This window comes from Notamacropus eugenii, chromosome 1 (assembly GCF_028372415.1).
Source record: "Notamacropus eugenii isolate mMacEug1 chromosome 1, mMacEug1.pri_v2, whole genome shotgun sequence".
Classification (NCBI taxonomy): Eukaryota; Metazoa; Chordata; class Mammalia; order Diprotodontia; family Macropodidae; genus Notamacropus; species Notamacropus eugenii.
This window is the reverse complement of record NC_092872.1, coordinates 247,325,383-247,351,482: the sequence shown is the minus strand read 5'-3', so window position 1 is coordinate 247,351,482 and position 26,100 is coordinate 247,325,383. Positions and strand designations below refer to the sequence as shown.

General features: G+C 36.9%; 1 long non-coding RNA gene across 1 annotated transcript in view; it reads right to left on the bottom strand.

Annotated features, from left to right (window-relative positions):
• Window positions 1-2,068: 2,068 nt before the first annotated feature.
• The window catches only part of LOC140517312 (uncharacterized), a 66,564-nt gene continuing 42,532 nt past the window's right edge, over window positions 2,069-26,100 (bottom strand). The window contains exon 3 of the long non-coding RNA XR_011971541.1: window positions 2,069-9,856. This is a non-coding gene — a long non-coding RNA (uncharacterized lncRNA). The remainder of the gene's footprint in view (window positions 9,857-26,100) is intronic.

The window sequence follows — 26,100 nt, the reverse complement described above, 5'->3', positions numbered from 1 at the left end:
TAAGCTCTTTTTTTGATCATGGCTTTCAGGTAGTCCCATAATTTTTAAATTGTCTCTCCTGGATCTATTTTTAAGGTCAGTTGTTTTTCCTATAAGATATTTCACATTATCTTCCATTTTTTCATTCTTTTGGCTTTGTTTTGTGATTTCTTGGTTTCTCAAAAAGTCATTAACCTCCATCTGTTCCATTCTAATTTTGAAAGAACTATTTTGTTCAGTGAGCTTTTGAATCTCCTTTTCCATTTGGCTAATTCTGCTTTTGAAAGCATTCTCCTCCTCATTGGCTTTTTGAACCTCTTTTGCCAATTGAGTTAGCCTATTTTTCAAGGTGTTATTTTCTTCAGCATTTTTTGAGGTCTCCTTTAGCAGGGTGTTTACTTGGTTTTCATGCTTCACTTGCATGCCTCTCATTGCTCTTCCCAGTTTTTCCTTCACCACTCTAACTTGATTTTCAAAATCCTTTTCAAGCTCTTCCATGGCCTGAGCCCATTGGGTGGGCTGGGATACAGAAACCTTGACTTCTGTGTCTTTCCCTGATGGTAAGCATTGTTCTTCCTCATCAGAAAGGAAGGGAGGAAATACCTGTTCAACAAGAAAGTAACCTTCTATATTCTTATTTCTTTGCCCTTTTCTGGGCATTTTCCCAGCCAGTGACTTGCCTTCTGAATATTCTCTTCACACCCACTTGGCCTCCAGATCCTCCCAGCCAGTGCTTGGGGTCTGAGATTCAAATGCTGCTTCCCAGCCTCAGGGCTTGGGGTGGGGGCAGGGCTGCTATTCAGTGTGAGATTAAGTTCAGGTGCTCAGGTGGGGGTGGGGCCGCCTCACGAGGCTTAGTTCCCTCAGGGGGTTTATGCAGAGACCTTCAACAATGGATCCTGGCTCCTGACTGCTTGGGGAGCCCCAGTCTGCTCCCGCCTCCGCTACTGCCTCCCAAGGGGGCCTGAGTTATGGGGGCACCCCACTCCCCTCTTGACCTGCCAAAGAGCCCCTCTCACAGACCCCCGTGACCTGTGGGTGGAGGGACCCACGTGGCCGCTGGAGATTTCGTCCCTGAAGCCTGCTCAGATCGGCTCCTCTCCACACTGCGCAGCCAAGGCAGGGCTGGACTCGGCTCCTGGTCCGCAGCATGAAGGACCTTTTGCGAGAGGTTTTCAGTCTCTCTGGAACAGAAATGTCCTCAGCTCCGTTTTTCTGTGGCTTTTGCTGCTCCAGCATTTGTTGGCAGTTCTTTTTTACAGATATTTTATGGGCTGTGGGCTCGGAGCTAGCGTATGTGCGTCTGTCTACTCCGCAATCTTGGCTCCGCTCCCCCAACCGACATTTCTTTAGCAACTCCCATGTGCCAAGTACTAGGTTAGCTGCGGGTGATAAAAAGATGGACATTTGGAATAATTAGCAATAATAGTAGCTGCCATCTAGATATGTAGCTAGAGATACAGACATGGAGAGAAAAATGCCATATCCCTCTGAGATCAGCCTTTATATATCACGTTTATCCATAATTATTTCCATGTTGCCTCCCACATTAGTATCTGAGTTTCCCAAACACAAGAAAATATTTTTGTATTTCTTTCAATTCTCAGCACTTAGCACACATTGTCTGGTACAAAAAATGTGCTTAAAATTTGCTGATACATTCATGTGAGGATATTTAAAAATCGTTACTTATGAGTGGGGAAAAAAATCAATAAATGAAGAAAGGTGAAATAATACCTAGTCATCTAGATTTGGAGACTGGAGAAATCTGAATCTGAAGCTGGCTTTGATATTTAACTAACTCTGGGATCATTAATGAGTGTCTCAATTTATCTTTTTTTTATTTATTTTTTAAATTATTTTTTTAATGTTTTACAATCACTGCCATAAAATTAAGATTTTATGTCCCCCCCCACCTATCCCCCACTACCCTCCTCCCTCCCTACGACAGCATACAATTCTGTATAGGTTCTACATATACTTTCCTATTGAGTATGTTTTCGCTATAGTCAGGCTATGTAGTCGAACTAAAATAAACGGAAGAAATCATATAACAAATCAAAACATAGTACACAAAAACACACACACACACAAATATAATCTGCTATATTCTGTGAATGACTTCCATATTTCTTTCTCGGAATGTGGAAGGCATTTTGCCTTAGAAAACCACCGTTGGGATTTTCTTTTTTAAATAAGTTCTTGCATTATTACGAAATTCCAAATCTACCAAAAAAACTCTCGCACACTGTGGTCATTGCTGTGCACAAAGTTCTCCTGGTTCTGCTCCTTTCACTCAGCATCAGATCGTGTAAGTCCTTCCAGGCTTCTCTGAAGTCTTCTTGTTCATCATTTCTTATGGCACTATAGTACTCCATTACATTCATATACCATAATTTACTTAGCCATTCCCCAATTGATGGGCATCCCCTTGACTTCCGGTTTTTGGCCACTACAAAGAGTCCTGCTATAAATATTTTTGTACATGTGGGACCCTTTCCCATAGTAGCGATATTGCTGGGTCAAAGGGTATGCACATTTCTGTAGCCCTTTGGGCATAGTTCCAAATTGCTCTCCAGAAGAGTTGGATGCGCTCACAGCTCCACCAACAATGAATTAGTGTTCCAACTCTCCCACATCCTCTCCAGCATTTATCATTTTCTTGTTCTGTCATGTTTGCCAGTCTGATAGGTGTGATGTGGTACCTCAGAGTTGTTTTGATTTGCATCTCTCTAATCAATAGTGATTTAGAGCATTTTTTTCATATGATTAAAGACATCTTTAATTTCTTCCTCTGAAAATTGCCTGTTCATATCCTTTGACCATTTATCAATTGGGGAATGACTGGTATAGTTATACATTTGAGTCAGTTCTCTATATATTCTAGAAATGAGGCCTTTATCCCCGAGCTTAGCCATAAAAATTCTTTCCCAATTGACTACATCCCTCTGAATTTTGGTTGCATTTGGTTTGGTTGTGCAAAAACTTCAGTTTAATGTAATCAAAATTATCCATCTTACATTTCATAATGCTTTCTATCTCTTCTTTAGTAAAACATTCTTCTCTTCTCCATAAATCTGATAAATACAGTATTCCTTGCTCATCCAGTTTATTCATGGTATCAATCTTTATACCTAAATCATGTACCCATTTGGACTTTATTCTTGTGTGTGGTGTCAGGCATGGGTCTATGCCTAATTTCGACCACACTGTTAATCCAGTTTTCCCAGCAATTTTTGTCGAACAGTGAGTTCTTATCCCAGAAGCTGGGGTCCTCGGGTTTATCAAACAAGAGGTTGCTATATTCCTTGCCTACTGTGTCTCGAGTGCCAAGTCTATTCCACTTGTCTACCTCCCTGTTTCTTAGCCAATACCAAGTGATTTTGATAATTGCTGCTTTATAGTACAATTTGAGGTCTGGTAGCGCTAGGCCACCTTTCCAAGCATTTCTTTTCATTAATCCCTTTAATATTCTGGACCTTTTGTTCTTCCAAATGAATTTTGATATTATTTTATCCACCTCTAGAAAATAATTATCTGATAGTTTAATTGGTATGGCACTATATAAGTAAATTAATTTAGGTAGAATTGTCATCTTTATTACATTAGCACAGCCTACCCATGAGCAACTGATGCTTTTCCACTTAAATCTGACTTTATTTGTGCAAAAAGTGTCTTATATCTCACTTTTTCTCTGAGTCTCACTCACCTCATTTGCAAGAGGTGGATAAATATTAGAGATGCCTACTGTAGGAGGCTGTTATAAAACTCCATTGAGAAAATGAATGAAAAATGATTCACAAATTTTCAAGTATTATACAATATGAGTTATCATTATTATTAGTCAATGATAAGAATGATGAAAATAAATTTGATACCTTTACAAATGAGGATGATAGAAGAACAACAGGCAAAGAGAAAGGGAGATAAAGCTATTGAAAAAGGATTTCACATATACTGCTTCATTTGATATGAATGACAATACCATGATATAGATAGGAGATTATTACTCTCATGTTGAAGCTAAAGATACTTGAGAAAGAGGGCAGTTAATTTTTGTTATTATTTTATTTTTTTCAGTGTTCTTCAATCACTTCCTTATTATTTAGATGTTTTCCCCTCCCTCCTTCTCTTTTCCCCTCCCTTTCCCCTCCCTCCCTGAGACAACATACAATTTTATATAGGTTCTACATACATGTACATTCCTATTAAATACATTTTCCCCTTACTCATATTGGATAGAAGAATTAAAATGAATGGGAAATAATGATAAAACAATCAAAACATAATACAAAAGAAAATGATCTGCTACATTCTGTGATCAAATTTCACAGTTCTTTCTGTGGATGTCGATGGGATTTTACTGTAAGAGACCATTGGATATTTTTTAAGCCCTTGCATTACAAGGAAGTTCTAAGTTTACCAGAAAAAAATCCATGCACACTGTGGTTGTTGCTCTGTACAAAGTTCTCCTGATTCTGCTCCTTTCACTCAGCATCAGTTCATATAAGTTCTTCCAGGCTTCCCTGAAGTCTTCTCGTTCATCATTTCTTACAGTACAATAGTATTCCACTACATTCATATACCACAATTTATTCATCCAGTCCCAAATTGATGGGCATCCCCTTGATTTCCTTGATTTTTTGGCCACCACAAAGAGTACAGCTATAAATATTTTTGTACATATGGGTCCCTTTCCCATTTTTATGATCTCTTGGGATTACAGTCCTGGAAGTGGTATTGCTGGGTCAAAGGGTATGCACATTTTTGCAGCCCTTTGGGCATAATTCCAAATTGCTCTCCAGAATGGTTGGATCAGCTCACAGTTCCACCAACAATGTATTAATGTTGCAATTCTCCCACATCTTCTCCAATATTTATCATCATCCTGTTTTATCATGTTGGCCAATATGATAGGTGTGATGTGGTATTTCAGAATTGTTTAGATTTGCATCTCTCTAGTCAACAGTGATTTAGAACATTTTTAGTATGACTATAGATAACTTTGATTTCTTCCTCTGAAAACTGCTTCTTCACATCCTTTGACCATTTATCAACTGGAGAATGATTTGTATTCTTGTACATTTGACTCACTTCTCTATATGTTTTAGAAATGAGGACTTCATCAAAAACATTCCCTCCTAATCTTGTTTGCATTGGATTTGTTTGTGCAAAACCTTTTTAATTTAATGTAATTAAAATTACACATTTTGCACTTCATAATGTTTTCTGTTCCTTGTTTAGTCAAAAATTTATCCCTCCTTCATAAATCTGATAAATAAATTCCTTGCTGCATTAATTTGTTTCTAGTATCAAAATTTATTTCTAGATCATGTACACTATTTTTTATAGTATCCCTGTATTTGTTTATACTATTTGCTCCTTAATTTATTTATAGTGTCAGTCTTTATACCTAGATCATGTATCCATTTGCACTTTATTCTTCTGTATGGTGTCAGGCATTGGTCTATGCCCAGTTTCTGCCACAATGTATTCCAGTTTTCTCAGCAATTTTGCCGAACAGTGAGTTCTTATCCCAGAAGCTGGGGTCCTTGGGTTTATCAAACAGTAGATTGCTATATTGATTGACAACTGTGTCTTGGGTACCTAACTTCTTCCACTAGTGTATTCTTTTGTTTCTTAGCCAGTACCAAGTGGTTTTGATGATTGATGCTTTATAATACACTTTGAGATCTGGTAGAGCTTGGCCACCATTCCTAGCATTTCTTTTCATTAATTCTGTTCATAATCTGGACTTTTTGTTCTTCCAGATGAATTTTGATATTACCTTTTCCAGCTCTAGAAAATAATTTTCAGATACTTTTATTGGTATGATGGTGAATAAGTAAATTAATTTAGATAGAATTTGTCATTTTTATTTTATTGACTCAGCCTACCCACGAGCAACTGATGCTTTTCCACTTATTTAGATCTGACTTTATTCGTGTGAAAAGATTTTGCAATTGTGTTCATATAGGTCTTGGGTATATTTTATAGTGTCTTCCATAGCTTTAAATGGGATTTCTCTTTCTATCTCTTGCTGTTGGACTTTGTGATTGATATATAGAAATGCAGAAGATTTGTGTGGGTTTATTTTTTAATCTGAAATTTTGCCAAAGCTGTTTCAAGTAGTTTTTTACTTGATTCTCTGGAATTCTCTAAGTATATCATCATGTCATCTTCAAAGAGTGTTTGTTGTTGATATGCTTAATAATGTTAATAGTTTTCTTAACGAATCCTACCTGATCATAATGTATTCTTCTCCTGATATGTTGCTGTATTCTTTTTGCTAAAATCTTCTTTAAAATTTTTGCATATTTACTCATTAGAGAAACTGGTCTATAATTTTCTTTCTCTGTTATGGCTCTTCCCGGTTTAGGTATCAAAAGCATATTTGTATCATAAAAAATTTGAGAGGACTCCTTCCTCCCCAATTTTCACAATTAGTCTACATAGTATTGGAATTAGCTGTTCTTTAAAGATTTGCTAGAATTCATTTTGAATCCATGTGGCCGTAGAGATTTTTTCCGTGGGAGTTCATTGATGGCTTCTTTAATTTCGTTTTCTAAAATGGGATTATTTAAGTATTTATCTTTCTTTTCTGTTAGTCTGGGCAATTTATATCTTTTAAAATAATTTTCCATCTCATTTAGATTTTCAAATTTATGGGCATACATTTAGGCAAAGTAGATTGCTTTTATTGCTTTAATTTCCTCCTCATTGCGGGTGAGTGAGAGCTTAGTTTCTTCTTTGCCTATTCTAATTCCTTCAATTTCTTTTTCTTGTTTTATTGCTGCAGCTAACATTTCTAGTACTGTGTTGAATAGTAGTGTTGATAATGGACATCTTTGTTTCACCCCTGATCTTATTGGAAATGTATCTAGCTTATCTCCATTGTATATAATGCTTGCTGAAGGTTTTAGGTAGATGCTGCTTATTATTTTATGGAAAGTTCCATTTATCCCTATGTTCCCAAGTGTTTTCAATAGGAATGGGTGGTGTATTTTGTCAAAAGATTTTTCTACATCTATTGAGATAATCATTTGATTTCTCTTAGGTTTGTTGTTGATGTGATCAACAATGGTAATAGTTTTCCTAATATTGAACCAACATAGTGCAGGAGTCAGAAGGACCTGACTTCATGTCTCACCTCAGTCACTTGACACTCACTAGCTGTGCGACCTTGGGCAAGTCACTTAACCCCAACTGCCTCATCCTGGGTCATCTCCAGTCATCCTGATTCAGATGGATTCTGGATTCAGATGACTCTGGAGGGCAAGTGAGGCTGGTGACCTGCACAGACCTCCCTCAGTCAAAACAAAGTCAAGTGCAAGCCATGCCATTATTTCTCTGATGGCCTGGTCTTTGGCAACGAAGTTTGAAGGTACACACATGTAGGCATTCAAAGATATAACACTTCCCCTAAGAACCGCTTTTGCAGTTATCCATAAAATGTGTAGATTGTCTCATTATTGTCATTCTCTTGAATGGAGTTGTTGATTGTTTCTATAATTTGCTATTTAACCTATTCATTCTTTAGGATTAGATTGTTGATTTGCCAAATAGGTTTTGGTATATGTTTCCATGGCCTTTGATTACATATAAGCTTTATTGCATTATGATCTGAGAAGAATGCATTGATGATCTCTGCCTTTCTGCTCTGGATTGTGAGGTTTTTATGGCCTAGTGCATGGCCAATTTTGTATATGTGCCACGTACTGCTGAGAAAAAGGTATATTCCTCTGTATCCCCATTCAGTTTTCTCCAGAGATCTATCATATCTACTTTATCTAGAGTTCTATTCACCTCCTTAACTTCTTCCTTTTTTATTTTGAGGTTAGATTTATCAAGTTCAGTGAGAGGGAGGTTGAGGTCCCACACTTGTATAGTTTTTCTATCTATTTCTTCTGGTATGTCTCTTAACTTCCCCTCCAAGAATTTGAATGCTGTGCCACTTGGATCATATATGTACAGTAATGAAATCACTTCGTTTTCTATGGTTCCTTTTAGGAGGATATAGTTTCCTTCCCTATCTCTTTTGATTAAATCTATTTCTGCTTTTGCTTTGTCTGAGATTAGAATGCTATCCCTGCTTTTTTTTACATCATCTGAAGCACAAAATATTCTACTCCACCCTTTTACCTTTTTCCTGTGTGTATGCCCTCTTTTCAAATATACTTCTTTTAAACAACATATTGATGGATTATGATTTTTTATCTCTTCTGCTATACATCTCTGTTTTGTGGGAGAATTCATTCCGTTCACATTCACAATTATGATTACTGTCTGTGTCTTTCCCTCCATCCCCTTTCCCTTTGTTTATGCTTTTAGTTTTCCCTTTCCCCTTACCCTCCACAATAGGGTTTTGATTTTTGACCACCAAATCCCTGTCTTCTCTCCCTTCTTTCAGCTCCCCTCCTTTTTAATTCCATTTTACCTTATCATTTCTTCCCTCTCTTTTAACCTCCCCTCCCTTTTCTTTCTCCCTTCCCCTCCTTCTGAATATAGAGCTAATTGTATTTCTATACATAATTGAGTTTGTTGTACCCTCCTTGAATCCAATCAGATTAGAGTACCTCTCAAACAATGCTCATCTACCTCCCCTCTCTTTCCTTCTACTGTAATATATTTTTGTGGCTCTTGCTGTGTGTGGAATTTATTTTGTTTCTGCCTCCTCCTTTTCACATCTCCCGTCTCAATCCCTTCCCACTCTTAAATTACATTTGTTATCACCACATCATTTAATTTATACCCACTTCCTCTATCTATGTATATCCTTTATACATTCATAATAAATACACAGTTCTCAAGATTAACAAGTATCATCTTTTCTTATAAGAATCTAAACAGTATGCCCATATTGCGTAACAAGTTTTTTTTTCCCCGTTTATCTTTTCATGCCTCATTTGAGACCTGCATTTGAAGATCAAATTTTCTGTTGATTTCTGACTTTTTCATCAGGAAGGTCTGGAAATCTCTTATTTCATTGAAAATCCATCTCCTTCCCTGAAATATTATGCTCAGTTTTGCTGGGTAATTAATCCTTGGTTGTACTCCCAGCTCTTTGCCTTATGGAATATCACATTCAAATTCCTTTGATCTTTTAATGTAGAAGCTGCAAGTCCTGTGTGATCCTGACTGTAGCTCCTCAATATTTGAATTGTTTCTTTCTGGCTGCCTGAGATATTTTCTCCTTCACTTGATAGTTCTGGAATTTGGCAATGACATTACTTGGTGTTTTTCGTTTGGGATCCCATTCAGGTGGTGAATAGTGGATTCTTTTCATGACTATTTTGCCCTATGATTCTAGGATTTCTGGGCAATTTTCCTTGATAATTTCTTGGATGATATTGTCCAGTCTCCTTTTTTTCATCATGTCTTTCTAGTAGACCAATAATCCTTAGATTATCTTTCTTGGATGTATTTTCGAGGTCAGTTGTTTTTGCAATTAGATATTTTACACTTTTGTCTATCTTTTCATTCTTTAGATTCTGTTTGACTGATTCTTGATGTCTCATAGATTTATTGATTTCTATTTTCCCTATTCTATTTTTATCCAGTTGTGTTTTTCAGTTAACTTTTGCATCTCCTTTTCCATCTGTCTATTTTTTTTCCTTTTAAGGAATTATTTTCACCAAATAGGTTTTTTACTTCCTTTTCCATTTGTCAATTTTTCTTATTTAAGGAACTGTTCTCTCCTGAGAGACATTCTCTGGGCTTGGCAAAGTGAAGAAGGGGAGGGAGATAGCAATTACCGATCATTCTACCATCTTGGTTCTTGAAACTAGAAAAAATTTAACTGACAACTTACTGACTTGTCATAGTCAAGTTACTTGCATTGCTTCTTCTCTATCCTTCTTTCTTTATGCCATCTCTCCTGAAAAATGAGAAGTTTGGAAGTATAAGAAGATATAAGATATCAGAATTTATAAATAATCTCTAAATTCCATTATAACTCCAAGTTTAGTATCCCAGACTTACTCAAACTCTCACAGCTCTCTTATGACAGAACTGGGCATAGACTCTAGGTTTCCAGACTCAGTTTCCCAGATCTTAATTCAGTGCATTTTAAATGTTGTTGCTGATTGCAATTCAGTATTAACATGCTTTCTTTGTTTGGTTTTGCTTTTTTATCAGTAATACATGTCTAAAGTTTGTCTTCCACCATTAGGATATAACCTTAGTGGCAGGGACTTATTTTGTTTCTACTTGTCTTTGTACTGTGAGCCCTAAGTATAGCATCAGGCCCATTGTAATCCTCTAAAAAATACTTTTAATCTTGAGTTCCTGACTTGACTTCTATATCATCTGTTATAGGCAAGCACATAAGCTACAATAGCTCCTTTATGCCATTAAGACAATAAAATCACAAATATGTTCATGGTGCTTTTATAAATGAAAATGTCAGTACAGACTATATTCCCACTAGAAAATGACAACATTCCTCTTCTGAATATGTTTCTCAAGATGTATCAGTGTCACCTCCTTGCTCACTGACTAATGAGCCCTATTTTCCTACCTCTTCTACTTTAACACACATATCACCCTCTGTTTTCATAATCCCTGTCCCCAAAGTCCCAAAATATTAGCAGTCAATTGAGAAGAGAGATTAGACACTTGACAAAAAGATTTGAAATGTACAAGACTGGTGAATTTCCAAGACAATGAAATTTCCACACAAAGGAGTGGGCTATTTTGGTGTCATTTAGCATCTGTAATAAAGCAATGCAGAGGGGAGTGGGGAGGAAGAAGGTGGGCCAGCAGTAATTGTTATTTTTGTCACTTCTCATCTCTCACTTCTCATCCTTCCTTTGTGATCCCCATGGCTGAATCCACCCCTTGCCATTGTCTCCAACAAAGAAGACACAAAGAAATCGCTAAAAGCAAGAGTTCTAGTCATATAACTGTAGAAGAGCCCACTCTGTGCTTCTGGTAGTTGCCAGATTGAAATAAATTAGGACCTTATTAAACAATAATTCTGGAGGGAAAAATTAACCAGTTCTCTATCATAACATCCTAACAAGGACACAACAGAAATTTCCCGAAACTCTCAGATTATTTCTCTGCTAATACAAAAAAACCCCAAAAGTTTGAAGAAATCTATACGCTTGTATAAAGCATAGTTTTATGCATCATTCCTTTTTATCCTCACACAGTGCTGTAAAAGATGGGACAGAGGTAATAATCTTCACTTTGAAAATGAGAAATCAGTCTTATGGATCTCAACTAACTTGCCCGACAATGGAAATAATAAGCAGCAAAGCTAGATCCTTCTGTGTCAAATTTCTAATCAGATCAGTTTCTAATCTAATTACATTTAATCAGATCTCATCAAGCATAATTCTAATTAGATCCTTCCTTTTCTAAATTCAATTCTCTTTCTACCATGTCAGGTTGTCTTTTTGAAATAAGGGGTTTAAACAATGGCATGGTTTGTATAATCCCAACAAGGAGAATCCCTTAACTGCAAGGCAGTAATCACTATTACCTTACCTAAGGTTGATAAATTTTTAGAAAATATTACTAATAGAGTAAAAATATACTATGTAAGGATATAAATGCATTACATATTTATAAATAATATGTAAGTAGAAGTGCATTACACATTTATATACAATATAAATGTCTATATATATCTAGAACATTATTGTATAATATTGTGTTATAATATATCCAATCCTATCTTATCTTATTCTATTGAACTATAATGTGTATCTGAATAAAGAAAATTGCCAAGTTGTAAAGCAGGAGGACATAGAACTTACACTTTATATCATAACCACATTTAAAAAATTTCATCTTTTATAATTTCAAAATGTTAGGAGTTTACTATATTTTATTGCCATGAATTCATATATAATGAGAGAGGCAGTGCAGAATGCTAGACAGAAGGTTGGCCTCACTGTCAGGATGAACTGAATTTAAGTCCTACCTCTGACACATACTTACTTGAATGAGGGACTTAATGTTTAGTGCCCCAGACAAATAAGACAGTAAGTTACAACAGGTGGCAAACTATATTAGTGAAGTGAATTTCTATACTAAATATTCCTTGGTGCCATGAAATTATTGGTCTGAATGATAGTACAACTACTAGAAGTGATAACAGCAGCAGCATCACTAGTAGTAATAGTAGTAGTAGTAGTAGTAGTAGTAGTGATATTGGTGGTAGTACTAGTGGTAGTGGTAGTAGCAATAGTAGTACTAGTAGTACTAGTAGTAGTAGCAGGAGCAGCAGCAGCAGTAGTATTAGTGGTGGTGACGATAAGGGTGGGAGTGATAGTGCTGCTGTTGTGACAATAGTAAATTATTGTTAAAGAAATGCCTGATAATAAAGAATTCTATGAGCCTGATTCTTTGATTCAATCACAGATTTTAAGGTGGAATTGTAAAAGGAAAAACAGAAATAACACTTTTCATTCTTATCAATAATTATATCATTTCCTATTTATTGAAAGTTCTCTCTCTTCCTCTGCCTCTCCTGTTCCTCCCTCCCTCCCTTTCTATCTTCATCCCCCTCTACCTGTCTTTATTTATCTATCTGTCTCTTTCTATCTCTAACTCATCCTTTTGACAAATTACATAGATATAAAGAGATATATCATAAAAATTTAAACATTTGGAGTTTAAATAGGCATTTTTGTCCTGGTTCTTGAAGTCATTTTTTTCATCTTATAAGAAAAGAAGTACCATTTCTCACTTGTTAGCAGACTTACCTTTTTCTGCTAGAGGGTATTTACTGGAAGATTCTTTTTTTCTAGAAAGTTTTCAGCACTCTATAGATTGTGTTTTAATTGGTCTATATGTAGGAATTGGACAGAGATCCAGTTATGACAAGTCTTTCACCAAATGTCAGCTAGAGAGAGCCATGGGAAATATGCCATCTTAGTACCTAGAGGACCAATTAAAGTATGATTTATCTTGGACTATGTTTAAGCTATGACATGATAATTCCAGTCAAAAGAAAATGCAAGTGCTAAGTTCCCCTTTACTTTACATGGCACTAAACAACTGATGTGACTGATGTTGAAGGTGTATTTCTCCACTAGTGAAATAACAAAACTAATTTATTGAAATGATAGGATGTTGGAGTCTTAAATATACAAGACTTTAACATATACTAATAGAACTAACACATGTTATGAGTTCTTTATACCTGAGAAATGTAAAAAAAACATAGTAGAATATAATAACAACAATTAAAAGCAGAATTTACTGGTTCCCTAAAAAATCTGATAGGCCATCAAAAGATTGCAAGTGAGTCTTTATAAACTAAGACAAATTTTCACACTACAAATGGAAATTTCAAGTCATCCTAGAAAATTCAAGAAATGTGTGATGGAAGTAGAGCAGCAGTAGGGACAGAAATGTTGCCTACAACTGCCTAAATATAATTTCAATTTGGAAGTTCTCTAGAACAAGATTCCTAATAGGTGCTGCCATATCAAATATTGAAAATCTCCAAAGGATTTGAAAAAAATGTTCAAAATATGGAGATGAGACTGAGAAGAGATTAAAATCCTATGACAAAACATTATGTGAATGTCATCTATATGATCCTATGGACTCCTGGAGATATTTTAAAATTAATTTGACTGAATCCTCACAAGATCATCATGCATTCTAGTACTCTTATTCAATTACAAAAGGCATTCATTTTATCTGCCTGCACCAAAGTCAATAACACATTAAATATTAAAGAATAAAAACAACACAGTGCCTTGGACTTTTCTATTTGTATTCCATCAAAAAAGATAAGAAGTGATGATGACGATGATGATGATGATGATAATGATGATAAGAACTTTTGATTAGATACAAGGCTTATGTAATCCTTATTTTTTTTCATTTATCAGTGGTGCCCAACTCTTTATGACCTTCTTTGTGGTTTTATTTACAAAGATAATAGAATAGTTTGACATTTCCTTCTCCAGTTTGTTTTATAGATGAGGGACTGAGGCAAAGAGGGTTGAAAAATTTGCTACGCTCCATGTCGGGTGTGAAATTAAAATGTATCAGTAATAAATGAACAATACAATGAGGTAGGAAGGGTAGAATGTTCCCACCTCCCCAATGCTGTCTGGGTTTTAATTATACTATCGATAATGAACACATAGGACAACAAAGTAAGTAGGAAGTGTACAATCCCAAAGAAGGCATCTGCCAAGAGAATCGTGGCATTGCTTATTATATGAGGAAGTATGTGAGAACAAAAAGAGAAGGATGGGGCCAGGGAATTTCACAGAAGATAAGCAATGACAATGAGCTCACAAGACGAAAGATTAATTATCAGAATAGTAGCTATTGAATAAATACAGGCTAAGATGCAGCATACTCCAGACACCAAGACAATGTGCAGTATATTTGGCCATCATATTTTTCCGTGACTGGGAAAAGAAGCAGTTCAGATGATATAGATTATGTGAAGAAGTGAGAAGGGTCATATATGCTTGGATGGGTGAAGCACAGTTGTGTGTGTGTGTGTGTGTGTGTGTGTGTGTGTGTGTGTGTGTGTGTTAAGGTGTCTTTGTTGTAAATGAAGATTACTTGGGGGGCACAGCCAAGATGGCAAAGTAGAAAGACAGATCTGCAGAAGCTCCCCCCACCATAGCCCATAAAATATCTGTAAAAAATGACTCTAAACAAATTGTAGAGCAAAAGAAGCCACAAAGTGACAGAGTGAAAGAGATTTCGACTCCAAAACAGCCTGGGAGTCTGACAGGAAAGGTCTATCACACCCAGCATGCAGCGCAGCCCAGCATGGGCCATACAGTCCAGGAAAGACAGGATCCAGAACAGGCTTTGGGGAGCCAACAGCAGCAATTCTCAGACTGTTCAACCCACAGATGGAAAAGACAGCTTCAAAAGACAGTGAGAAAACTCTTTCACCTGGAGGAGAAGGGAATGCCTTCTGGACCCATTGGAAGCAGCCACTGCAGTGGGAGCATTCAATTTTGGAGCTCTCTGCTTGGAGCCCCTGCAGGAATTGAAGAGCTGATCTGAGTCTCAGCCCTGAGGGACTTACTAAAGACGAACTGTTTACATTCCTACATGGAAAGATAGTATTTGTAACTCTTGGAACTTTTCTCAGTATTTGAGTAGTTGGAGGGATTGTACACACACACACACACACACACACACACACACTGCACACACATCAACCGCACACACATGTGTATATATGTATGTGTGTGTGTGTGTGTGTGTGTGTGTGTGTGTGTGTATGGAGAGAGAGAGAGAGAGAGAGAGAGAGAGAGAGAGAGAGAGAGAGAGAGAGAGAGAGAGAGAGAGAGAGAGGAGAGAGAACGAGGACAGGGTGAGTTGAATGGGAAGGCATGATATTTAAATAATAAAATTAAGCTGTGGGAGGGGAATACGTTGGGAGAAAAAATGGAGAAATGGAATGGGGTAAATTATCTCTTAAAAAAGAGACAAGAAAAAGGTTTTTCAGTGGAGACAAAAAAAGGAGGAGGTGAGAGGGAAAAAGTGAAACTTACTTTCATCACATTTAGCTAAAGGAAGGAATAACATGCTCACTCAATTTGGTATGAAAATCTCTCCTACACTACAGGAAACTAGGGGAGAAGGGGATAAGTGGGGTGGGGAGATGATAGATTGGAGAGTAAATGGGAGGAGGGAATATTTAGAAGCAAACCCTTTTGGAGAGGGACAAGATGAAAAGAGAGAATAGAATAAATGGGGGGGATAGGAGGGAGGGATATATAGTTATATATAACATGTAATATAGTTGTATATAACATGACTATTATGGAAGTCTTTTGCAAAACTACGCATATATAGCCTATATTGAATTGCTTGCCTTCTCAGTGGGGATGGGTGGGGAGGAAGGAAGAGAAAGAAGTTGGAACTCAAAATCTTAGGATCAAATGTTGCATATTGTTTTTGCATACATCGGGGAAATAAGAAATAGAGGTGGTGGGGTATAGAAATCTATCTTGCTTTACAAGAAAAGAAATAAGATGGGCATAAAGGAAGGGAAGGGTGTGATAGAGGGGAGAGCAGAAAATCTGGAACTCAAAATTTTGTGGAAATGAAAGTTGAAAACTAAAAATAAATATATAAACATTAAAAGCAGAAATGAAGCTTGCTCTCTTTATCTAGATATTTTATGCCCCCAAACCATGCCAAAACAAAAATGTTGGAGACCTATTTGCTATGTGACTCTGGGCAAATCACTTTCTCTCAAACCCATTTTTAATTCTGTGGAGGGAGGAAAAGTTTTTATTCTGCCTATATCATAGGTTTGTCAGAAGTATCTACTGAGAGAAACCATTCTGATATGCATTCCCTTTTTTGATGGCAAGCAATTTTTCTTTCTTTTTTTCTATTATCCAAGAATTCTTGTCTTCAATTTATTTATTTTTAGTTTTCAACATTTATTTCCACAAGATTTTGAGTTCCAAATTTTCTCCACATCTTTCCTCTCCCTCCACCCCCAAATACTGTGCATTCTGATTATCCCTTGTCCCAATCTACCTTTCCTTCTCTCACACCCCTCCCTTCCCTAATCCCCATATTGTCTTTTGTCCTGTAGGGCAAGATAAATTTCTATACCCCATTACCTGTATTTCTTATCTCCCAGTTACATGCAAAAACAATTCTCAACATTCATTCCTAAAACATTGATTTCTAACTTCTCTCCCTTCCTTTCTCCCCACCAATCCCCACTGAGAAGACAAGTAATTCAATATAAGCTATATAAGTGTAGTTTTGCTAAATAATTCCATAATAATCATGTTGTGTAAGACTGACTATATCTCTCCACCTTATCCTGCCTCCCACGTTTAATCTATTATCTCTTTTGACCTCATCCCTCCCCAGAAGTGTTTTCTTCTAATTCCCCCTACTTCTCATTTGCCCTCCTTCTATCATCCCCCACACCCCACTCATTCCCTACTCCTCTACTTTCCTGTAGTGTAAGATAAATTTTCATACCAAATTCAGTGCTCATGTTATTCCCTACTTAAGTCAAATGTAATGAGAGTAAGCTTCACATTTTCACTCCCACCTTCCACTTTTCCATTGAAAAAGCTTTTTCTTGCCTTTCTTATGAGGTAATTTGCCCAATTCCATTTCTCCCTTTCTCCTCCTAATGTATTCCTCTGTCACATCTTTATTTTATTTTTTTGCATATCAATCCTTCCTATTCAACTATCCCTATGCCCTCTGTGTATGCAGATATATATGTATAATCCCTCCAACTACCCAAATCCTGAGAAAAGTTTCAAGAGTTACAAATATCATCTCTCCATATAGGAATGTAAACAGTTCAACTTCAGTAAGTTCCTTTTGATTTGTCTTTCCTGTATACCTTTTCATACATCTCTTGATACCTGTGTTTGAAAGTCATATTCTCTATTCAACTCTGGTCTTTTCATCAAGAATATTGAAAGTCCTCTATTTCATTGAATGATCATTTTTCCCCTTGAAGTATTATACTCAGTTTTGCTGGGTAGGTGATTCTTGGTTTCAATCCTATTTCCTTTGACTTCTGGAACATTGTATTTCAAACCTTTCAATCCCTTAATGTAGAAGATGCTAGGTCTTGTGTTATCCTGATTGTATTTCCACAATATTCGAGTTGTTACTTTCTAGCTGCTTGCAATATTTTCTCCTTGACCTGAAAACTCTGGAATTTGGCTACAATATTCCTAGGAGTTTCTGTTTTCTTATCTCATTCAGAAGGTGATTGGTGGATTCTTTCCATATTTATTTTGCCCTCTGATTCTAGAATATCAGGCAGTTTTTCTTGATAATTTCATGAAAGATGATATCTAGGCTCTTTTTTTCATCAAGGCTTTCAGGTAGTCCCACATCTTTTAAACTATCTCTCCTGGATCTGTTTTCCAGGTCAGTTGTTTTTCCAATGAAATATTTCACATTGTCTTCCATTTCTTCATTCTTTTGACTTTGTTTTGTAATTTATTGGTTTCTCATAAAGTCATTAGCTTCCATCTGCTCCATTCTGATTTTTAAGAACTATTTTCTTCAGTGAGCTTTTGAACCTCCTTTTCCATTTGGCTAATTCTGCTCTTTAAAAATTTCTTCACCTCATTGGCTTTTTGGGCTTCTTTTGCCATTTGAATTAACCTGTTTTTAGAGGCGTTAATTTCTTCAGCATTATTTTGAGTCTCCTTTAGCAAGCTGTTGACTTGCTTTTCATGATTTTCTTGCATTGCTCTCATTTCTCTTCTCAGTTTTTTCTCCATCTGTCATACTTGATTTTCAAAATTCTTTCTGAACTTTTCCATGGCCTGAGACAATTGAATATCTATTATTTACGTTTTGGATTCAGAAGCCTTGCTTTTTAGGTCTTTGTCTGATGGTATGCATTGTTCCTCCTCATCTGAAAAGATGGAAAGAAATATCTGCTCACCCAAAAGGTAGAATTCTATAGTCTTATTTTTTCCCCTTATTTGGGGCATTTTCCCAGCCAGTGACTTGACTCTGTGTGGACCTGGAAGTTCTCAGTTCCTCCAAAGTGGTACAATCAAGGGAGAGGAGTTCACTCCTCTTCTGGCCTGCACTCTGGTCTGTGAGCAGTGTTTCCTCTCCAGAGTCTCCACTAACTCCACCACACCAGCCATCACTCCTCCTCTCCCCAGGGCCCTCACTCAGGGCTGAGATTCAGATCAGTTACTCAATTCCTCCAGGGTCTTTAGACCAGGATTCCAACAATGGAAGATGCTGCTGCCTGTGGCTGGGACTAGACAGCAGTGTTCCCTTCTCACACAAGTGAGAGAGCTTTCTCACTGACCTTAGAATATGTTTTTGGTGTTTTGAGTTGAGGAATCTGGGACCTGCAGGTACTGCCAATGGTGCCTTGAAAGCCTCTAGAGTCCTTTCCTTGCCATGGCACAGCCAAGGCTGTGCTGCACTCTGCTCCATGCCTGGAGCAATAGACCATTCCTGTTGGCCATCCAGGCTGCCTCGGGGTGGAAATCTGTTTCACTCTGTTGTTTCTTGGAGTCTGCTGCTCTAGAATTTGTTTAGAGCCATTTTATAAGTGTTTTATGGGCTTTTAGGGGAGACCTTCTAGAGGTGTGTCCTTCTCCACCATCTTGGCTCTGCCCCCAAGGCAAGCAACTTTTCAATGAAAGTACTTGCCCCCATTTTATCAGTGGAAAAACGGAGGCACAGAAACTTTCAGTAGGATGCATTAATCTCGATAGTAATTGCCTTGCAAAGCTTGGAATGTTTTCTGGGGTTTTTATTTCCATATACGGAAAAATTTCCACTGTCACAAGCTGTCTCCTTTAAAAATGTGAAAATGCTTTAAAACACCACACATTTTATTCCTGCTATATGAAAGTTCTCATAATTTTTAATTATTATTATTATCTTTTCTATCTTAGTAAAGAAATCCCTTAGTAGTTCAATGGGCATAGCACTGATGAAATAAAAGGCCTCATTCTAAAATACATAGAGAGCTGAGTCAAATTTATAAGAATATAAGTCATTTCCCAATTGATCAATGGTCAAAGTATATGAACAGGTAGTTTTCAGAGGAAGAAATTAAAGACATCTATCATCATATGAAAAAATGTGCAGTATCACTATTGGTTAGAAAGATGCAAACCAAAACAACTCTGAGGTATCACATCATACCTATCAGTTTGGCTAATCTGACGAAACAGGAAAATGATGAAGGTTGGAGTCGATGTGGAAAAATTGAAACATTAATTCAATGTTGGTGGAATTGTGAAATGATCCAACCATTCTGGAGAACAATTTGGAGGGGTCCTGAAAGGACTATAAAAATGTGCATACTCTCACCCAGTAATGCTACTTCTAGGTCTCCATCCCAAAGAGATCATAAAAATGGGAAAAGGACCCAAATGTACAAAAATATTTTTAGCAACTATTTCTTATGATGTTCAAGAACTGGAAATTAAGGGGATGCCCATCAATTCGGGAATGACTGAGCAAGTTGTGGTATATGAATATAATGGAATACTATTATGCTATAAGAAATGATGAATAAGCAGACTTCAGAAAAAACCTAGAAAGATTCATATGAACTAAGGCTGAGTGAAGAGAACCAGAAGAGCACTGTACACAGTAAACGCCATAGTGTGCAATGACTGATTTTGATAGTTTTAGTCCTTCTCAGCAATACAAGGACTTAAAACAATTCAAAAAACCCATATTGGGAAATGCCATCCATATCCAGAGAAATAACTGTGGTGTCTGAATACAGAGGGAAGCAGATTTTCTTTTTTTGTTTCTTTCTCATGGTTCCTCCTGTTCATTCTAATTTTTTAATATAGCATGACTAATGTGAAAATATATTTAATAGGATTGTCCATGTAGAACTTATATCAGATTGCTTTTCATCTTAAGGAGAGGGGAGAGGAAGGAGGAGGAGGAAATTTAGAACTTATGGAAGTGAGCGTTGAAAACTAAAAATTAATAAATTGTCCAAAAAAGAGAGAAAATAATGGGGAAGGTCATCACTTATATACTGTTTCAGTCTTTAGGGGATATGAGCAAGGAGTAATTCCTTCTCTGTCAAAAAAGCCACAACACTTGGCTATGGAATTTTCTCTCTGTATTTCCATGTATTCATCTACCTTGATGAAGTTGTACTAATCAGAATCTAAAGTCTCTTTCAGTTCTATTATTTCTAGATTCTACTCTAAGCATATTGGATGGGCGGAGCCAAGATGGAGGAGTAGAAAGACACACATACTAGTTCCAAACCCACAGCTCATAAAATATCTGTAAAAAAGAACTCCCAACAAATTCTGGAGCAGCAGAAGCCACAGAACAATAGAGCAGATGAGATTTCTGTTCCAGAGAGCCCTGAAAACCTCTCACAAAAGGTCCTTTGCACTGCGGACCCAGAGCCGAGCCCAGCCCTGCCTTGGCCGCGCAGCGCCGAGAGGAGCCAATCCGAGCAGGCTTCAGGGATGGAATCTCCAGTGGCCAAGAGGGTCCCTCCACCCACAGGTGACAAGGGTCAGTGAGAGAGTCTTTTTGGGTGGCCGACAGGGGAGTGGGGTGCCCACGTGGCTCGGGCCCCCTAGGGAGGCAGCAGCGGAGGTGGGAGCAGACGGGGGCTCCCCAAGCATGCAGGAGCCCAGATCCATTGTTGAAGGTCTCTGCATAAACCCCCTGAGGGAACTGAGCCCTGTGAGGTGGCTCTGCCCCCACCTGAGCACCTGAACTTGATCTCACACTGAATAGCAGCCCCGCCCCACCAAAGCCCTGAGGCTGGGAAGCAGCATTTGAATCTCAGACCCCAAGCACTGGCTGGACGGATTTGGAGGCAAAGTGGGTGTGAAGTGGACGCTCAGAAGTTAAGCATATTGGACTACTATGCTGTTAAGGACTCAATGAAAAATAATTATTGAGCAACTGTAGAAAATGTCTCGGCTTGTCATTGCATTCACCTATGATCTTTTCACACCTGGAATGATTGCTGCAGGTACAGTTATTCACAGCAATCTTTGAATTTTGAAGGACTGTCAAAAATAAGAAGGATTAGATTTTTTTACTCCTTTGAAACCAGAAAACGAAGTGATAAGAGAGAAGCTATCTAGAGATATATTTCAGTTTGCTATGAAGAAAATCTTCCTTGCAATTAGAATGTACCAGAAATGTACCAGGCATCCTCCAGATGTCTGCCTCAAGGTTTTCAATCAGACCATGTAATAATAATTTCATTCTCCCCACCCAAGACAATGCACTGGCATAAAAAATCAAAACAAAACAGCACGGAAATGTCTGTATCTATTTATGAAAGATTGACATATACAAGAATACCCTTTTTTAAAAAAAGTACTTGATATTCTTTTTTTATCTTTCAAATATATTAAAACACAATTTTTATTTTTAGGCTTATTTTATTATTATATATGTATGTATATATATATATATATATATATATATATATATATATATATATATATATTATCAGTTACTTCTACTTCATGAGACATTTCCTATTATGAAATAAAACTAACAGTACAGTGGCTTTATATTAAAATTCATTCAGCATTTAGCATCTGTAACATTTCTACTTCTCTATTTAAAAATAAATTGAAGATCCATTTTCTTTCCCTCTCCATAGCCTCACTGAATAAAAAAAAACACAATCCTTTGAACAAATATGTATAGTAAACAAAACAAATTCCTTCAACGGCAATATACATACATTTTCTATGAAACAGTGCACATATGTACGTGTGTACATATCCACATGTATATAATTAATATTTAATGTTCAAAGGACACTTGATTTTAGTAAATTTTGATAATTCTAAACTGCTTTCTAAAATAGATTTACCCACTAAAAGGGACGCTGTTAGTCTCGTCAATCTGCCAATTTTCCCACAACCCCATACACTCTGGATCATTTTCTTTTTTGTCTTTGTCAGTATGATGAGTGAGATGAAATTTCAAAAATTTCTCTGATTTAATTTTTTTCTATTTAATAGTGATTTGGAATACTTTTCATATTACCATAGCCATCCTGAGTTTCTCCTTTGAGATCTATCTCTTTCATCAGTTGAGGATTGGCTATTTTTTCTATAAATTTTAATCAACTCTTCAGTTATTTGGAAATTTGAGTTTTCTAAACAAATTGCTTTAATAAGATAAACTTGTTGCAAAGATTTTTAGTGTTAATTGTTTATCTCTCAATTTTAGTTTTATGAGATTTAGTTGTATATTACATTTTAAATTTTGTATAATCAAAAATATTCATGTTATCTTCTGTAAAAATCTTCATTTTTTGGCCATGAACCTCCTTTAATCCATAGATATGAAAGATAATTTATTTATAGTGTGACCCTTTATATGTATATCACCTACCCATTTGGAGTTTATCTTAGAATACAATGTGATGTGTTCATGTAAATCTAATTTGTTTCATATTGCTGTCCAATTTTCCCATCAATGTTGTTGTTTTTGATCTTCAATAATGAGTCTTTTTCTCAGCAATTAAGGTCTTTCTATTTGTTGATTTATAGGAGGAAGCTTGATGGCTCAGCTGATAGAGCACTGAGCCTGGAGTCAAGAAGATATTATCTCAGAAACTTAAGAGCTGCCTGGCCCTGGGCAAGACACGTTACCTCAGTTTGTCTTTATCCACTGGAGAAGGAAATGGTAAACAATTCTAGTATATTTGCCAAGACAACCCCATGGACAGTATGGTCCCTAGGGTCATAGAGTTATGAATGAATGATGAACAGGGAATTAGATACATTTGCTTCTCTGCGTTATGTACATAATCTGTTCCACTATGCTTTTTCTCTTTGTTTTAAACAATACTAAACTGCTTTTTAAACTACTTATTTATTTCTCTTTATATTTATCTGGTATTGATAAGGATAAATTAAGAATCCCCTATTAAAATCCTTTTATTTTTTTACTTTTCTGTAAAGCATGTAGATTTTTCTTTAAGGATTTAGAAGAAAGGAGTGTGGAGTCAAGATGGAAGAGTAGAAAGATTCACATACTCTAGCTCTTCCAACACAGCCCATAAAATACCTGTTAAAAATTACTTTAAACAAATTCTAAAGCAGCAGAAGCCACAAAAAGACAGAGTGAAAGAGATTTTCAGCCCAATGTACCCTAGAAAGTTGGCATGAAAAGTCTATTGCACAGAGAATGGAATGCAGCCCAACCTTGGCTGTGTGATGCAAAAGGGACAGAACTAGAACAGGCCTTGGAATTGGAATCCTTAGCAGTAGCAGTGATTCTCAGATCCCTGTACCCACAAACTCCAAAGACACTTCAAAGGTCAGTGAAAAAGCTTTTCTTCCTGGGTCAGAAGAGAGCAGGGATCTCACTTAACCCCAGCCCCAGGTGACTGCTGCAGCAGTAGCAGCAGCATCCATTTATATATCCCTTAGCCTAAAGCCCTTGGGAAAATTAAGTTTCAGATCTGGGTCTCAGTCCTGAGTGGTGGTCTGGGGGTGAGGAAGACTGCTGGCTGCCATGGTAGAGCTCGTGGAGGCTCTGGAAAGGGAATTCTACTTGCAGACCCCAGACGGAAAAGCTTTGGTAGCTCCCAGACCAAAGCACAGACCAGGACAAGGGTGCACTACTCTCCTTTGATTGAGCCATCTGGGAGGAACTGAGAACTTACAGGTCCCCAGGGAATACCCTACTCTTGACAAAGGACTGAAAAGTCAAGAAACTGCTTGGGAAAATGCCAAAGAAATGGAAAAAATATATAGAAGGTTACTTTCTTGGTGAACACGTATTTTCTTCCATCCTTTCAGATGAGGGAGAACAATGCTTACCATCAGAGGCTTCCAAAATAAATATGCAGTGGTCTCAGGATGTGAGAAACCTCAAAAAAGATTTTGGAAATCAAGTAAGAGAGGTGGAGGAAAAATTGGGAAGGGAAATGAGAGCAATGCAAGAAAATCATGAAGAGCTAGTCAAAAGCCTGCTAAAGGAGTCCCAAAAGATTGCTGATGAAAATAACAATTTTAAAAATAGGATAACTCAATTGGCAAAAGAGGTCCAAAAAGCCGATGAAGAGAAGAATGCTTTAAAAAGCAGAATTAGTCAAATGGAAAAGGAGGTTCAAAAGCTCACTGAAGAAAATAGCTCTTTAAAAATTAGAATGGAACAGATGGAGGCTAATGACTTTATGAGAAACCAAGAAATTAAAAAATGAAGCCAAAAGAATGAAAAAATGGAAGATAATGTGAAATATCTCATTGGAAAAACAACTGACCTGGCAAATAGATCTAGGAGAGACAATTTAAAAATTATGGGCCTACCTGAAAGTCATGATCTCAAAAAGAGCCTAGATATCATTCATGAAATTATCAAGGAAATCTGCCCTGATATTCTAGAACCAGAGGGCAAAATAAATATTGAAAGAATCCACCGATCTCCTCCTGAAAGAGATCCCAAAAGAGAAACTCCTAGAAATATTTTATGAAATTCCAGAGTTCCCAGGTCAAGGAGAAAATATTGCAAGCAGCTAGAAATAAAAAAAAATCAAGTATTGTAAAAATACAAATTGGATGCACAAGATGTAGCAACTTCTATATTAAGTAAACAAAAGGCTTGGAATACGATATTCCAGAAGGCAAAGGAATTAGGATTAACACCAAGAATCATCTACCCAGCAAAACTGAGTATAATACTTCAGGGGGAAAATGGTCATTTAATGAAATAGAGGACTTTCAATATTCTTGATGAAAAGATCAGAGCTGAAAAGAAAATTTGACTTTGAAACACAAGAATCAGGGGACGTATGAAAAGGTAAACAGGAAAGATAAATCATAAGGGATGTACTAAAGTTGAACCATTTACATTCCTACATGGAAAGATAATATTTGTAATTCTTGAAACTTTCCTTATTATTTGGGGAATGGGAGTGATTATACAAACATACACACACACACACACACACACACACACACACATATACAGAGAGAGAGACAGGGACGGGGCAGAGGGAGAGCACAGAGTGAGTTGATTAGGAAAGGAACATATGTAAAAATATAACTAAGGGTAAGAGAGTAGGATATTGGGAGCAGAAAGAGAAAAATGGAATGGGGCAAATTATTTCTCATAGAAGAGACAAGAAAAAGCTTTTTGAATGGAGTTGAAAAAGGGAAAGGTGAAAGGGAAAAAGTGAAGTTTACTCTCATCACATTTGGCATAAGAAAGGAATAACATGCTCACTCAATTTGGTATGAAAATCTGTCTTACACTACAGGAACACAGGGGAGCAGGGGATAAGCAGGATGGGGTAGATGATGGAAGGGAGTGCAAATGGGAGGAGGAAACAATTAGAAGTAAGCACTTTGGGGGAGGGACAAGATCAAAAGAGAGTAGAATAAAAAGGGGGCAGGATAGGATGGAGGGAAATATTGTTAGTCTTACACAGCATGGCTATTACGGAAGTTGTTTGAAAAACTACACATATATAGTCTGTATTGAATTGCTTGCCTTCTCAGTGGGGATGGGTGGGGAGGGAGGAAGAAAGAGTGGTTGAAATTCGTAGTTTTAGGAACAAATGTTGAGAATTATTTTTGCATACAACTGGGAAATTAGAAATACAGTAATGGAGTACAGTAATTTATCTTGCCCTATAAGACAAGAGAGAAGATGGCGAAAAGAGAA